This window comes from Bacillus rossius, chromosome 2 (assembly GCF_032445375.1).
Source record: "Bacillus rossius redtenbacheri isolate Brsri chromosome 2, Brsri_v3, whole genome shotgun sequence".
Lineage (NCBI taxonomy): Eukaryota > Metazoa > Arthropoda > Insecta > Phasmatodea > Bacillidae > Bacillus > Bacillus rossius.
In genome coordinates, this window is record NC_086331.1 from 19,786,294 (window position 1) to 19,803,717 (window position 17,424).

The window sequence follows — 17,424 nt, forward strand, 5'->3', positions numbered from 1 at the left end:
TGTTTATTATGAGAAATGAACTGCTTCTCTTGCTGTTTGGAAGTGACAAGAGTGAATTATTAAAAGAGTAGAAAAGAAGATAGGAGAAAAATGTATTTAAGGTCATGTCATATTCAGAAGAATTAGGTAAATATGATGACAGAAATAAGGATTTGTATCAAACAAGTGACACCAGTATCCCTATCTCTAAGGATTATACTCAGGAATAAATGCAGTAATAAATAAAATAAATAAATAAATAAAAACAGGAACAGGTTTTACAGGTTAATGCAAAAAAGTGGCATTTTACATATTGCACAGATGTGTAAATAAAGCCTTAAAGAATATACAACTGAATTAATATAGTAGGCAACAAATTATTTGATGACTGCACATAAATTAGTATGAGTCACACACATAGTTTTGATCTGGTCAACACATACTTTTCCAAGAGTCAGAGGTTCAATCCTAACCCAAAGATAAAACAAATTTATGAGCACAATGTCAGTGTCCAAGTGATAAGAGCCCACTATGATCTTGGAGGTCCAGTCACCTTAAGGTTGAGTCTCACACGCCATGATTTCATTTTCAGTTTTGTCATTCCTATTATTCGAGTGCTTTTCCTTTAATTTTACATCTCTTGCCTCAGAATAAATAATTAATAGTAATGGCACTAAAATGAAATAAACTCAGCCTGTGAGACCGAGCCTTCAGCCTCTACACACAAACATTCAACAAGAAACCCTTTACCATCAAAGTGGCTAAACTAATTGAATAAATTATTATCATTATTAAAATGTGAATTTACTTTTTCAAACAATGTGAATGATTTATTTCATTATTTTTCCTTTCATTATTTATGTTTTAGCAATTTGTTACTATGCAGGTGATTTTGTTTTACTACCTCCCTTCAATGTGGTTATTTCTAACAATGTATGTTCTATAATACAGCAGGATTCTTGCAATATGGAACAGTTCTCAGACACATTTATTCAACCAAAAGCAAATATGTATAAGAGGCCAACATTTAAAGGCCACTTAAAAATTAAAATTACGTTTAAAATTAAATATTTAGTTCAATGCACTAAGAATCCATGGTTTTTAATAAAATACATATGTATATAATTCTACATTATTTTGCCGATGTTCATAGCTTATTAAAATAATTATCTGAATAAAAGATCTTAATTTTAATTTTTTAAAAATTCAAATTTGAAAAATAATTTACTTAAAACTTACTGTTATATCCCTCCTACCAAGCCATTAAATTATTATTCCCCCCAAGAAAATATACTGTCCATCACACATTAAAAAAAATTCTTAGCAAAGCACAAGTTATATCTAACATCTCCCAGAAATTGATTCCATAGTGCTCACAGGCTGAAATGCACTGTAGCACAGTAGACTTCGGATGATCAGGCAGTATTTGGGACTATGCAGGTGCCAGACAGAGCACTTCTGACTACCTCTTATATGCACACTGTAAAAGCTTTTTCCATCTTAGCTAAACAAACTAACTCAAACATAGCATACATGTTTATGTTTGTCAGACACAATAAACAGCCCACAACGGTCTACCTTGTACAAGCTCTGGCAGGGAACCTGCTCTGCAACACCCCTGAACAAGACTCGGTCATGATTTTCCTTAATTTCATTAATTAATTTTGGATATGTATTGGCTAGGACATGATTAAGTAGTATGTTGTACTACTACTGTGCAAAGATTTTATGAAAAAGTAGTTTCAGTAGTGTATGCCAAGTATGGCATATAGCATGGCTAAATGCTATAAATGCTATAAAATACTATAACTAGTAATGGAAATATTATGGATTGGCATGAATAGTGAATGAAAATGAAATATATTTCAAGAGATGCCTAAAATAATATTTCTACATATGGGATTATAGGTCAAAAAAGGAGAGCCTCAATTAATTAATTATAGTTTTATTTATTGAGTAATACTAACAATATTTCCTAAGTTATAGCAATTTAATTGACTGTCCACAAATCTAAACTCAGTTTAATAGGTTCTTCATAGGTCCACCATTTACTCTCCTCACCGGAACTCAGCTCAACTCCCTCACACACTTCTGTTCCAAGACACTGCTTCCCACTACTGACTTCCCTAACATGCTGCAGCACTGTCCTGGACACTCGAAGTCTGTCCATTGCCCAATATTGCTACCTTACAGACTCTCCAGACTATCTCTCGCCGGTCGCCCTCACAGAAATCGCTGCCAAAGAGACTTCCTCACTTGCCCGAGCTCCTTACTTGCTCAGTCTCTCTCGCTGTTCTCCTCACTGGCTCTCTCACTTCTCTGAATCTTCTCACCAGGACTCTTGTGCACACCCAACTCCTTTGCACGCCTCTCGAGCCTGTATCACTTCACTCTCGTGTCACTCCGAGGATTCGCCAGTGTCATCCCCAGCCTCTCTCTCGTCGCAGGCCAGCCTTGCCTTTTATACTTGTTGGGTCCCCCTATGGAAAGGTCTCCTAGCCCCACGAAGTGTCACGTCATCGAAGTCTCCCGTCTTAACACTTGAAGCTATGAGGACAATGGCGTCCTAGTTACACAACTTCATGCAAAAATTACCTAGCAGCCCACAAAACGCTCCACACAGTATGACACCCCGGACTCCACAGGACAGAAAGTAGCCCACTAATGGAAGTTCCATGTAGTAGGTAAAGGGACAGGCATTACATGTGTCGCGCCTACTCCAGGAGGAACTTTAAATTATATTATTACTGGCACATGCAACAACTCAACCAAGAAGAATGTCTCCTGAAATTCACTACAAAGTATCACTGTGATAACAGCATACACCATTTAGTCTGTATGCAATATGAGAGACACTACAGTTGTATAAATAATATTTTTCTGAATTTTTACTTTTTTAATGTTATAAGAGAGAATATATTCCACTGCATTTTGGGACCAGTCCTGTTCTATCTCATAACGTAAGATCTGTAGGAAAACCTTACACACACACTTCCATCCAGGCCAAGGACTTGATGTGCGCAACCTCTCATCTAAGGTTACACTAAGTGAATGGACACACACTGCACCGCACACTTTACAAAGTGTATGACAAGCATCTTTGATGACGTTTGTTTTCCTTGTGACCAAGTGTTAATTACTCAGAGTTTATGACCATGGGGTTACGAGCAAATGTTTACTGCTCTTTCATTTAACTTGAACACACCCAACGTAGTACACGTAACCAACAGTTACGTAGAAAAATTCACAAGCAAGGTCAGCCACAATGACTCTGGCAACATACACAGGTTCAAAAACACAATTGCCTTGACTAAGACACATATTATAGAAAGCCACTACAACAGTTGGTCAAATAAAACTCAGTTCTGTTATTTACGGCTAAAGTGAACTTCTAAAATTTTATTTTGCCTTGTGATTTCCAAGCACACAAGCATAGAGAATTTCAGTTTACAGTAGAATAATTGGAATATGAAAATACAATAAATATGACATATGAATAGAAAATTACGTGTACAGTGAAACATCAGTTACCTGTCTACCTAGGAAATTATATTAGTGACAAGTAAATGACAATGAAATTTACATTTACATTTTTGACTGCATGTGGTATCCACAAAACATAACATTATCTTCGGATTTTGCAGTCATGGTTCCCACACTATAATCTACACAATTTTCCTGAGTTTTTCCTGTCCAACCTAACATTTTTTTCCCTGTCTCAATAACCAATCTTACAAGATAACATAATCATATTAAACCACAAATACATATCAAAACAAGTTTCAACTACACATCACATGTCAAATTAACCATAAATCTCTTCCCACATAACACAGTTCAACTGTTATCATTTCCATAAATGCTATGCAACAAACGCTACCAGTCTGTAATATAAAACCACTATATTTATAAAACTATGAAATACTACATTATTGTGCTCAGGGAAAATGACTATCAACATTTGATGCTTCATATACGTAATTAAATCAATAGGTACATAAATGATTGTTCCTCTTATGTTTAATTTAAACAGATACACATGAATTTGTGATTAAATTATAGACTGGTTTCAAGACACTAAAGGAATGCAATAGTATTAAAAATTAGTAATACAGTTTAATAACTAACATTTTTTTTATAATTGCCTTATTTTTCCAGGTTTTGAATACACCTTTTCATTTCCTTGAGTTTACCTGTTTTCCAGATTTTCCCTGTCCACAGGAACCCTGTGCAGTGGTTAATATAATTTCTATACACAATAAGGCAAAATCATCATTTCATCATAAAAAACATTCCGGCAGGTATATTGAAAACGTTTAACATGGTAAAATTAAGTCTAGCGAGGTTTTTCTAAAAAGTGACACCTAATTAAGATAGAGAAATGGGAGAGGTAGTGTCATTATGCAGCATTTTTTCAAAAGGATTAAAATTTTTGATCTAGGATTTTTCAAACACCCTTAAATGTTTTTAATACTCAAGACTATTATGCCAATATAGTCTAGATTTTGTATGGCACACCATTTGCATGTTCTGACAAGAAAAAATGAGTCTATTGTTTTCATAAGTAACCTGTTGCAAAACACACACACAAAATGTAGCTCGTAGCAACCTGCACTTCTAATCAGGCCATTCAGACCTTAGGCTTCTCCCTGTCCTGGTGTATTTGTTTATAGAATGGGCAATGTGTTTTATGAAGTGGTGTAAAACCTAGGTTTGAAATTTGACTTCTGAATATTGAAGCTATTTAGTATTTTAGGGCAAATTATTTTATTATGCTAAGCCAAAGATAGTGCTCAAAATATCAACTTGTAATGAAAGACATTATAAAGAGCAAAACCTAGCATACACAGAACAAGTATTCAGTTCATGAAATTAATATGTTAATTATTTTGTCCTTGGATCATGAAGGTATGTGTTAAGTGTTTGGTTGCTATTGCAATGATTTACTAGCTTATATTTAAATATATATTTATCTTTGCTAAATCAAATTAATTTTGTGAAACTGATACAAAATAGTAACTTGAATGGCAAGTAGTCAAAAGCAAATAAAGTTAAGCATAAGGCGATCTACTTATGTTTCACTGGAGGTGGGTTGAGGACTATCAACAGAAATAAGCTTTGAATGGAACAAACAGTCTTAGTCGAACTTTACAATAGACCAGAAGATTTATTACGATGCTCCAACATTTTGTACAATAAAGCTATATGAAAGTAATAATATTACTTCAAGAAATATTAGTAATAGTGACCATCGATACCTATATACTACGATGGTCGTCATTAATAGGATCTACTCGTATTAACGTAACTGAGTTGGGACTGAAGAATAATTTGTCGTTTAAACCAGGTTTTTTTTTATTATATTAGTTTTAGTTTGATTACATAAGTGTTGAACCAGAAATGTTATAACATCAGAGAACTGAAGTCCAGCAAATCTGCACATCTGACTGGGACTTAACCACAGAAAGATTATTTCCCCACAGGAGGATGATTCTCCATAGAATGGGTGTTTCCCACAGACAGGAGATTTACAGTAGTCAGGAATTTCCCACAAAATAACAATTTTTTTTTAAATAATATTTTTTTTTACACTTTTGACTATAATTTACTAATTAATTTAATTTTAGAGGTGTTTTGACTGGGTATAATTTACAACTTATTCAGAAAATTAAAATTATAAGATCTTGATTAGTATATAATTATTTGTTCCAGTAAATCTCAAGAAACATTAATGAGCAAACTATTATTGTCATTAGAGTGGAATTAGACCTTTCATTAAAATTTATTTAATTTTCTACCTAAAATTACATTTAAAAAACCATTTGGTTTCTTTTTATAAAAACCACTTGATTTAAATCATGGTTTAAATCAGTCAACCCTGATACAAACAGAAGATTACAAGCAGAACCATCCACGTTTCTGCCAAACAGAGAATCATTGAATACTTCAAAAGAAAATAAGATGAGATCATTCAAATTTAAACGAAAGTTATAAGGATAAAGTAGACTCCAAGAAGACGAACCCTCGTACTGTGGTTCCGACTGAGGTATAACAATGTGTATACTAGAAAACCAATCGTCACGGAAGGTGGGAAGGAAGGAAATAAGTCTGGTGCTGCAAATATCATAGCTGCAGTTCTGCCACACCGATTATGACCCAGTCTCTTCAACTTGGCTGACCCAAGGTACCGGACCAAGAAGATGACCACGACTCTTCTCAAGACGCATCCCACGAGTCACCCCAGCATGAGAACCAGTCACACCTTCAAAACTTTATTCGTAAATATCAAGTAAGCATGTACGGGATTTGTGTTATTCTCCTCGACAGAACAAACTACTTAATTGTGTCATTTCTATTTTGTATCAGTCGCTCTGCATCAAACTAAATTAACGAGAACAGTTCATAACAAAATAATTTTGCTTTTGGTATAAACTTAGGTTTGTACTTATGTACTACTAGTTTGTGAAAAATAATAGTTTATAGCTTACATTACTACACCTGCATCAGACGTCGTGGCTTCGGGGAACGAAAAGTAAATAAAAAAAGAAGATAAATATTTTTCAAGTACTAGAGACATCCCTTAATGTACCCTGAAAACATGGTTTCTTAATTCCTACTGGTTGATGAAAAATAACAGTTTAAAGCTTACATTACAATACCTGTATTTTCAGATCGCCACCACCATTCACTGTTTACCCACGATTGTGTATCTCTTTGTTTAGCAAAACTGTAGCAAACTATGAAGAATTTTAAAAAAAATTAATTCTTCCATTTTATATATTGAAGTTTATCCCTTGAACCTGAAGGCTTGATCCTGATGAAATGATCTTATTGGCTTGATCCTGTGGTACATGATGCTTGCTGTTTTAATTCAGTACATCGGAAGATCCTGTACATAAAAAAAATATTGTCATATAATAATGAATTATGATCGTAAGTTGAATAAAAAGGATTTTTTTCAACCTACAATCATAATTCTTCATTTCACAATTTCTTTTATGTGCAGGATCTTCTGACATACTGAACTAAAAACAGCAAGCATTATGTACCACAGGATCAAGCCAACAGGATCTTTCGATGTACTAAACTAAAACAGCAAGCATCATGTACCACAGGATCAAGCCAACAGGATAAAACCTTTAGGATCCAGGGATCCATGATACACCTGCCATAACGAACACAGAATATACTATGGCTATAATCAAAGAATTCCCTGGCAAGGCTGCAAAATTCAATGTGTCAACTACTTCAATGCACAGCACAAATTCCTCACCGAAAATAAACGACATTAACAATTCAATTCAAATTTTAGGCTCCTATTAGACTTCTTTGTTACGTCACTCAAAATAGTATGTACTTTAAATGCAATGTAAAAAAACATTTTGTAATACAATTACATACTTGTTCTAATAAAACAAAAAACATTAAATACAAGCATTAAAAACTCCTTACAACTGCAATACAGTAGTTATTTAAACAAATTTCATTATTACAACACCTACATTGACTAAAGTTCTCCAAACAAAATTTAAAATAAAACCCACACTGGTAAACATAAACAATGAATTTCGACTACACAGGCATAGGCGTGCGCAGAACTTCAGTAGTGGTGGTGCCAGATTACACAACAGCCCAATCATTCACGGACCCGAGCCTAAAGCGGGAGGTCCGGGGGTCCTCACCCGGAAAAATTTGGATTTGAAAGCGCAAAATGGTGCTATTTAAGGTGTTTCCGAACAAAAAAATTAAATACACAGATGTAAAAATTTTAACATTTTTTATGACAAATTATGGCTTTGAACGTTTTAATCGCCAGGAAAACTACTAAACTATTTACAGTTTTAAGCTTTGTTGAGCCATAACGTAAATTGCACAAATTGTTTGCACGTAATTCATGCTGGTGGCTTTGAAAAACAGTACTTAATTTTTTTTCTGAAGACGCCAAATAAATGCTAGAAAAAACATTCTCAAATGTTAAGTTTTAAAATCAACAAATCAAGTGAGTTTTTGTAACATACCTCAAATATGTAAAATATTAAAATAATAAAAATACACAAATAAGAGTGGGCAAAAGTTTTAACTTTTGGTATACAACAAAAAATTTTTGGCGGCGACTTCATATAAGTCATCGAGTAATCCTTTTCGGGATCCGGCTTATTAATTTTAATCACCCATTTATACATCATACAGACAGATATATACAGCAATTAACGAACCATAACAACTGTCAACTAGTGAAAATAAAATGATAATTAATTAATGAGTGATCCACGTAACAAACACAGGCTGTACGCGTGTACTCATTATAACAGTAAACTGATGAGTAAACAGTAAGAGTAAACACTACACAGTTGTGCTATCTGCAGTGGCGTAGCCAGGATTTGTGTATGGGGGGTGTTAAGAAGCATGGCCTCCCCCCCCCCATATTAAAGCGGTGGGTCCGGGGGTCCTCCCCCGGGAAAATTTGGATTTTAAGGTGTAAAATAGTGCTATTTTAGCAGTTTTCGGTACTTAAATTTAAATATTGTAATGGTAAAATTTTATAAATTTTAATATGAAATTTGTTTGAGTGATGAATAAGAAATTAATTAAAGATTTGGTGCTAAGGGGGGGGGGGGGGTTGAACCCCAAACCCCCCCCCCCCCCTCCCCACCACCCGGCTTCGCCCCTGGATACCTGGCGGACGGCGGCTATTATTCCGTGTGCCTGCCGAGTGGAGTGAACAGTGGACACCGAACGCGCATTCTATGTAATTCGAGGAAAACTAGGAGAAGTATTTACATTTCAGAAGTTTCGTAGCCGCGGCCCGCGTGTACAACGCAAGTAATTGCACCTGGCTTGTTTCCGTGTGTATAGTTAGTTCGATTGATAATTGATATACTGATAGTGTTATGAGCACATATCTGTAACTCGACACGATTGGAAAACATATTTTTTTTTGAAAATAATACGGTTTTTTGTAAGTATGTATTATTTCTGCTTGTAAAAAATAAAATAACGTTAACCCTAATGGTGGTGCCAAGGCACCTGTGGCACCTACCGTGCGCACGCCTATGTACACAGGTATTGTAATATAAGCTGTAAACTGTAATTTTTTTACAAAACCAGTAGGAATTAAAAAACGTTCCTTGCAGGGTTAATTCAGGAATGTCTCTAGTACATGGAAAACATCTATTCCTATTAATTCCGGGTAAATAATGAATGGTAGCGGCAGCATAAAGATAAGTATGGTAATGTTAAGATAAAAAATTTTAATTTTTTCACAGACTAGTAGGAAATACAAAACCATCCCTTGGGATTAAATTTAGGGACGTGTCTCGTGTGTGAAAACCATGTTTACCAAATTTTTTTATTGCCGTTCTAAAAAGCTGTGATGTTCGATAATTACCATAAAATTATTGCTCTGCAGTTTTACACAATGATTATAAAGCAGACCAGAAAGAAAAAAATCATTTTCTAATTTTTATTTGCTTTATTGATGCACCCATCTCTTAGATAATTATGTAGTGAAAATAAATATGTGAATGTTCCTCACCCCAAAACCTATATATTTTTACAATTTATCCCATAGAATTTAGATATCGTAATAACGTAAGCTCCCCTATGTTGTCATAAATAATGTAATTCAATTGCCATGCATGTAAATCTCACCAATCATATGATGTGTATGTAATATGACAGTTAAAATTATAACATAATTTAGAACATTTGCTATGTCTTTATAAATTTGATATTGTTTGTTTTTCCGAGCACTGGCTTGAACATAATGAACTTGACTATTGTCTTTTTTATGGTTATAACTTAGCTTCTTGTTATTACAGAACTATTAGTAAAGGTGGGGGTGTATGTATTTATACTCTAAAAAATATTGTGAACAAGATCATTGATATATCTGAATACTGCTTTGATAAAATAATTGAATGCTGTTGTATATCTATAAACTCAATACATAGCTGTATTGTTGGTATATACAGACCCCCTGGATTTTGTCATTTTGAATTGTTTTTAAATTATTTTGACTTAATTTTAAAAAAACGTTCTAAGGATACAAAAATATGTGATAATATGTGGTGATTTCAATATAAATTTTAATGAGGAAAATAACACAAACAATAAATTTTTTTGTCTACTTAGGCAACATGGTATACATAGAACGATACTTATCCCTACAAGAATTGGCAGTACAATTAATACATGTATCGATAATATTCTTACTAATATTAGATGTAGCCCTAGTACTTTGTTTGCAGAAACTATTGATACTGCTATTTCTGATCATTTGGCTCAACATATAATATTAAAATTAAGTGACACTGAACTTAGATCTAATGATAATTCCACTACTCATTTACTGAAAAGATTGTTTAAACTTGATACAATAGATATTTTTTGTAATGAGATTGCACTTGTATTGTGGGAAGAAATCTATAACACTTGCAATCCCAATAAGGCATATAACTTGTTTATAAATACATTTTTACTTTATTTTAATCAATACTTTCCCTATTTATGGATAAGCATTAACAATAAGTCCTCTCCTTGGATTAATAGTGATCTTGCCTCTGGATTTGAAATTTTAAATCATTATAAGGAGAAGCTTCTCCGCAACAAAAATTCATACATTCGAGATGATTATAAAAAATTTAAAAAACAATTTAATAAATCTGTTATAGATGCTAAAAAATTCTATATTGAATATAAACTGTTATTTTCCACCAATAAAAGTAAAACAATGTGGCAAATAATTAATAATGATATGAAATGTTTCAATAATAAACATAACATTTCTTTAATTGATGATGATAATAATACAATCACTGACAGTTTCCAAATTGCTAATAAGTTTAATGCATATTTTACGGAAATTGCAGCCTCTTTAATAAAAAACAATTCAACCATTATAAATACAGGAATATCACCTAGAATACTTGATATTCATTTGCATTTGCATTCAATGTACCGAACACCAGTAGATGAAAATGAAATTACTCAAATAATAAGAGGTATGAAAAATAAAAATTCTGTTGGTCTTGATGATGTTCCTATTTCTGTAATAAAATCATGTGCAGAACACATTAAAAAGCCCCTTGTCTATATATTTAATAAATGCTTAGAAAATGGCATATTTCCTGATAGGCTCAAAATTGCGAAAATTATTCCACTACATAAAAAGGGTGATACTACCTGCATTAATAATTATAGACCAATTGCTTTATTACCAAATTTTTCAAAAAGTCTTAAAAAGATTATATTAAAACGGTTGCTTTCATTCTTAAATTGTTATAATATAATTACCAGTAATCAGTATGGTTTTGTTAAAGGCAAGTCAACGGAACAAGCATTGTTCACTCTACTCAATAGTATTTATTCTCATTTAGATAATAAAGTCTTGACAGCTTGCATACTTGTAGATTTAACCAAAGCATTTGATTGTGTAAGCCATGATATTTTATTAGAAAAATTAAGTAAATATGGTATAAGAGGTGTTGCAAACAATATTATAAAATCTTACTTATCAAATCGTTCACAAATTACTAGTATTAATGTGACTTATAATAATATTACCACTACTTCAAGGTCAAAAATTTTGAAAATTGGTATTGGTGTTCCCCAAGGTTCAATTCTCGGTCCACTTTTGTTTTTGCTTTTTATTAATGATTTACCTTTGTTTCTAGATTATGGCCAGACTATCATGTTTGCAGATGATACCTCCATTATAGTAACAGGCCAGACTTTACAGGAACTACAAAAAAGAATTTCCATAACCCTCAACCAAATGCAAACTTGGTTTACTGATAATAGACTGATTCTAAATATTCAAAAATCTTCTATTATATATTTTAACTCTCAAATAAATATATTAAATAATATTGAAGTGACTATTGACAAAAATATTCTTAATACTGTAAAAACAGCAAAATTACTGGGACTGAATCTTGATGAGAATCTAAATTGGAATAATCATATATCTTTTCTGTGTCGTAGACTTAGTTCTCTTTGTTTTGCCATAAAAACTATTAATACTGTAACTTCACATAAAGCAGTAATGGCTATGTATTATGCAAACATATATTCAATAATGAGATATGGTGTTATTTTTTGGGGAAATTCCTTAAATTGGCTAAAGATATTTAAGCTTCAAAAACGTGTTATTAGAATTATTTATAATCTTAGTAAGACAGATTCTTGTAGGCCTATTTTCCTGAATAACAAACTCTTAACATTTCCAGCCATTTATATATATTCGGTTGTCATTTATGTAATTCAAAATATTAAGTATGTAAAGAATAATGAAATACATAATCACTTTACCAGATCCATTTATAAGAATCATATTCCTTTTCATTCAACAAAAAAATACAAATTGAACCCTTTTTACATGGGCCTTAAACTAATAAATGTTCTACCGATATCCCTGTTAAATACAGCATCCCAATCACATACCATATTTAAACGACATCTCAAAGATTACCTACTACGAATAGCTCCATACTCTGTCAATGAATTCCTCAGTGCATCTACATAAATTGCTGCATTGTTTTATATTATCATTTTTTATTGTATCATATATTATTGTTATAATGTAGTTTTTTTTTTTTTTAATATATTGTTTTGTTAGTGTATTATGATGTTGTATTTTATTTATAATGTTGCTGACAAAACCTGGACATATGTACTGTCAAATATAGGACGCTAATAAATGAAATGAAGGGGAAACTGTAATTCTGCAGAAGAGCTGCTTCTGGGACTAAATTAAATAATAACCAATTAAACAGTTTGTTCTGTTAGGTCAGCTACATTAATAATAAGAATTTAAAACATAAGTAATAAATACCTAATATTCAGCTAATGTAGCTTAAGTAACCTATCAAACAATTCATTTGAGTTATTATTCACATTATTTCCCAGAAGCCACTCTAACCCATAATTACTGAGAAAACGATATTTCGTGCAAAACGCAGATTTTTAATGGTAATTAAATGAAAAAGACAAACTCGGTTCACAAGAAGATACTTACCATTCATTCCCTTTAGACAAAAAGCAATCAAAAGAGTTGGCCAAATTACTTTATATTTAATACGACTGAAAACTCAACGTTAGTCTCAAATGAAATATAAATACCTTAAAAAATTATACATTCTCATAGGCCTACGTTCAATTATCAAAAGGAAAGCCAGTTTACAGGGACATTCCGGGTATGGATAGATTTAAGTCAAAAACAGATGTCAAATAAAGTAATATTTTAAATTGATGTTTACATTCATAAGAATAAAATACAATTCCCTTTGTAATGTTAATAATTACTATCCACTAAGTCCGGAATAAATCCACACCTAGCCGGTATCATAAACCTCCTGCAGCATGCCATATTAGGTCACAATCAGCACATCAACTCGACCACGAATAAATTAGCAAACGCATAATACGTTGAAATACCGTATTAATCACAAAGGCATAAAAATTATTAGCCTTTATTCGATTCCACGATCATGACTGAAATTTAAAGCAAGGAAAAAATAGAGTTGAAAAAACCAATTACAAATTTTAACCGTAATATTTCATTTACGTACCGTTACACTCCCAGCTAAAGCCTTAGAGAATATGATTTTCATTTTCCTTTCATTTAATAAAGTGCCGAGGGCAGAAATTAAAACAAGATAAATAAAATAATCACAAATTCTAGCCTAACGTAGCAGACGATGTTTGATCTGCAACCCATCAGACATGTTAACCAACTGCAACTTACTAACGATAAAGAACAAAATATAGTCTATAACTAATAATAACTATTATTTATAGAATAAATTTTAACAACTAATACAAATTTACAAAGGTTCAAAAAGTACGTAATAATATGATCAAAATGACCCAAAATAAACAAAAAAGTTACAATTAAATTTTTTTTTGCCGTCACCCGCGGTCTCGTGATCGAGACCCGGGGTGGTCCTAGTGGTTCTCAGTGGCTCTAAAGGAAATCTCCGGTGGGCGCCAGGTTAATTTGAGAATTGACCGAGGTGGTCGTGGGTTTTTGCCCCTGCATGTTCCACTAGGATCGAAGGCTGTTGATGGTGAGAGGGAGTCGCTACTTCTAAAAAGCACTGGCCCTAGACAGTATAGAGGACTGTTTCCTAATTGCTCAGGAGGCGTTTTTGAAATAAAGAAACGGTATTTAGGTGCTGGTTTTTTAATCTCGCATCTCACCTGGTGTGGCTGGAGGCACACGTTACAAAATTACACTGGACAAAAAATACGTTGGCACTGCATACACTCCCACTGATAATTAATTACGTGTTACATGGGTGTATGTTGCGGCACTTGCAAACAAGGTCCCTACATTGATCTGTGGGTCGACGAAGAGTTTGGGTGGATCAATGGCCACTCCCGTGATAATCTGTAAAGAGATTCGTGCCCGGGCTCACCTTTGTGAGTCGCGGGGCCACGAAGATAATATTAATTGGCAAAGTCTTTAGGATTGCAGTCGGCAGGCGTATGCTCGACGAATTATGCGAAGTTCATATTCGCGGGAGTCAGCCCGGACCATAAGGTGACAGCATCGCGAAACTTTGTCCCGCGACGAGCAAAAATTAAAGTGGCCGGGATAAGCCCTGCACCGGAAAAAGGCACGGGGGCATGCGGGGAGAGAAAAAAGGGAAAAGGTTTCAGCGAATTATGATAGTTACCAGAATGACGAATCAGAAGCACAAGTGTAGAAGTCTCCCCGCGGGATCACACGTCCGCCCCGGCCCGTGAGTAAAACTCTACTGCCGCTTTGTGCCAGCTTGGGAGGGGAGGAAGCGTCATGACGCAGCAAACTTTCTAATGTGCCATTATTCCAATTTTATAATCATAATTAGTCATTATTACTTATATAACACTCGTATCTTAATGATATCTGTCTGAATTAGTTGGCGAAAGGCCTATTATAATAATACATACTGTAACAAAACTAAGATTAATTATATTTAAAAATAAAAAGTCAAGCTGGAGACTGTCTGTCAATTGTTGACTACTCCAGTGGCTATTTGCAAGTGAAAACAGGGAGGTAAATTAGGTTGGTTAACACTGTGGTTAATTATTGGCGAAAGGCCGCAAGGGACATTCTGGACGTTTATTAATTGCGGTTTCCCACGAGGAAAACCACTGCACACCTACAACGCACTTTCACTATTAAGGGTTGTTCTGCTAATTAAAAATCACTTAATTAATCACAGAAATTTATGATGTGTGAGAACTGTTTGGTGGTGTTGACATATGGACGTAGTCTGGAAAGGCACTCACCGGCGTCGCCAAAAATTAGATTTCAACGGATGTTTGAATTGTTTTTGCACAGTTGGTCATTTCCGGTTAATAGCGTGTTTTTGGTATATTATTGGCGTTGTTCTGGACTAGTTTGGTAAGTTTAGATTTGTAACGGCTCTGTACTATTTAATGCAGTTTTTTTTTGTTGTGTTTAGAATGATGAAGTGTATATGTTGTGGATTCGCGAATCCCATGTTGTATACATAAACTCCATAGACACACTTCATGTACGGCCGTTTCCGAATATAAAATGTTGGGCTTGTGTACACAAAAGTTCCCTTCACTTTTTGTGAATAATATATTGAGGAGTTATTTTAGTGGTTTTTAAAAGCATTCGCAGGTGTATTGTAGAATATGATACAAAACAAACAAAGATTAAGTTAGGTTGGGTATGTCATGTTGCGTGATGTTACGTAGGAAATCGGAATAATGCATGTTTATGATTCCTGTTGCAGGGGCCGAACGAGGTATGTAGTATGTAAATGGTCGGCGACTCGCTTGACTCACGTGAAATGTGCTAGGGGTGCGTTCCATTAGCGGGGTTTAATACTGGCAGGTGGAGGCCAGGCTTTATGGCCTTCGGAGGGACGACATTTTAAAAGGAGCAAACTAATTTTATTCATTATATTAAATTTATTTAAAGATTGTTTAACTTGATCTTTTTGAGAAGTTTAATATTTACTTAATAAAGTATATGTGAAATTTTGGCCAAAATAACATTATTAAGGTTCAAGGTCACAGCTATGATTCTGTCTCGCTGGAGAGCCCTAGTAGTTGTGTGTTTGTACATTAAGGTTAGGAATTATTTTTTTCTTTAATTCTCTTGAATCACAGTTGGAAAATTGGTTGTCTGTAAAGTCGGTTTACGGACGATTGTTTAACGTGACAATGTGTGCCGGAAATTAGGTATTTCAGCACTTTTTTTAAAATTGTTATTATTATTTTAAATTATTTTTGCAAATTTTATTTTCTATATAACCTAGTTACAAAAGGGTGATTTACACTTTGTTAGGCTGGTGTACGTTACGTAGTTAAACTTTGTGCCAGTAGACTGAGGCATCTTTTCTCAGGAACCAATCTGATCTTTTGCTAGTCTAATGTAGACGTTAGCTGCCCGTATGACATTTCTCCCGCCTACAGTCACGTTCCTGGCCTGCAACATTACTTCTCTGCATGACTAAAATCGGATAGAGCAGCATCTAGCCTGCAAGCTCTATTTCTCAGAGACCCGCTGAGAGTAGTGAATATCGGCACAAACGAGTATCCCGTGGACGTTCGTTCCCAGCTATCATTGCATTTTTGTACCCGCTCATCCCCCCCCCCCCCCCACACACACAGTTCTGAGAATTTAGCCAAGGACCATTGATCTGACGTGATCCCCGCCAGGCAGTGACCGACTCCAAGGATGACTTGCCATAAAAAATTTGTACGCAAGGATGGACCACCCACGACACCTAGCAGCAGAAACAGTAACTTATTTTGTCGCCAGCTCGTGGAGCTGATGCCCGCGACACCTGTTGGCGATCTTGCTAACTCCCCCCTCTGACCCCTTTAGGCCGCCAGAGTCCAGCACCGGCTACTCCATAAGGCCCTATGCTTCCTCCTCGCTGCCTGTAAAAGTCGATTGTATGTTGCTTTCTGTGCCTGCCAGTAGAGACCGCAGCAGTCGCCCTTCGGCGCAAACAACTGAAGTCGTGGCTACGACCACTTCGGGCACCTCCGGATGTGTTTGGTCCAGAGCCGAACCTTCCCCCTCTTTTCCCTAGGGCCTACCGCCCATTTTAATTAGGAGCTTTATCCACCATCGCGGCACTTGGTACTCTGACTTTGACTTTGGCTACTTACCGCGTCTTCACGCCGTCACCTCTGCTAAGAGGCCTTTTTCGCGGCAATGATGAAATCGTGTGAATAAGGAATGTAGTCAGCTGTCTTAAGGGATGTGATCCCAGCTTCAAAATTCAGTAGTAACCAGTCAGTAGTGACAATTATAACACAAGTCATGTCTTAGTTTAAAGTTTAATAATTTTTTTTATTTTACTAAATGATAATTTTCTGCCGCGTCATCCACGCAATTCTCGGTCCGCGCTATTCTGATGTCGGCGCGAGACATCTCCTGAGCCCTGGAGTTACAACCTATTTTGTGAG

General features: G+C 34.7%; 1 protein-coding gene across 2 annotated transcripts in view; it reads right to left on the bottom strand.

Moving 5' to 3' along the window:
* LOC134529149 (putative fatty acyl-CoA reductase CG5065) overlaps nucleotides 1-13,724 on the bottom strand; it is a 226,927-nt gene extending 213,203 nt beyond the window's left edge. Inside the window, exon 1 of one of the 2 annotated variants that reach the window (XM_063362922.1) lies at nucleotides 13,551-13,724. The gene's annotated coding sequence lies outside the window, so the exon portion shown is untranslated. The remainder of the gene's footprint in view (nucleotides 1-13,550) is intronic. The other variant, XM_063362920.1, reaches the window with a different exon arrangement.
* Between the last annotated feature and the right edge of the window lie 3,700 nt (nucleotides 13,725-17,424).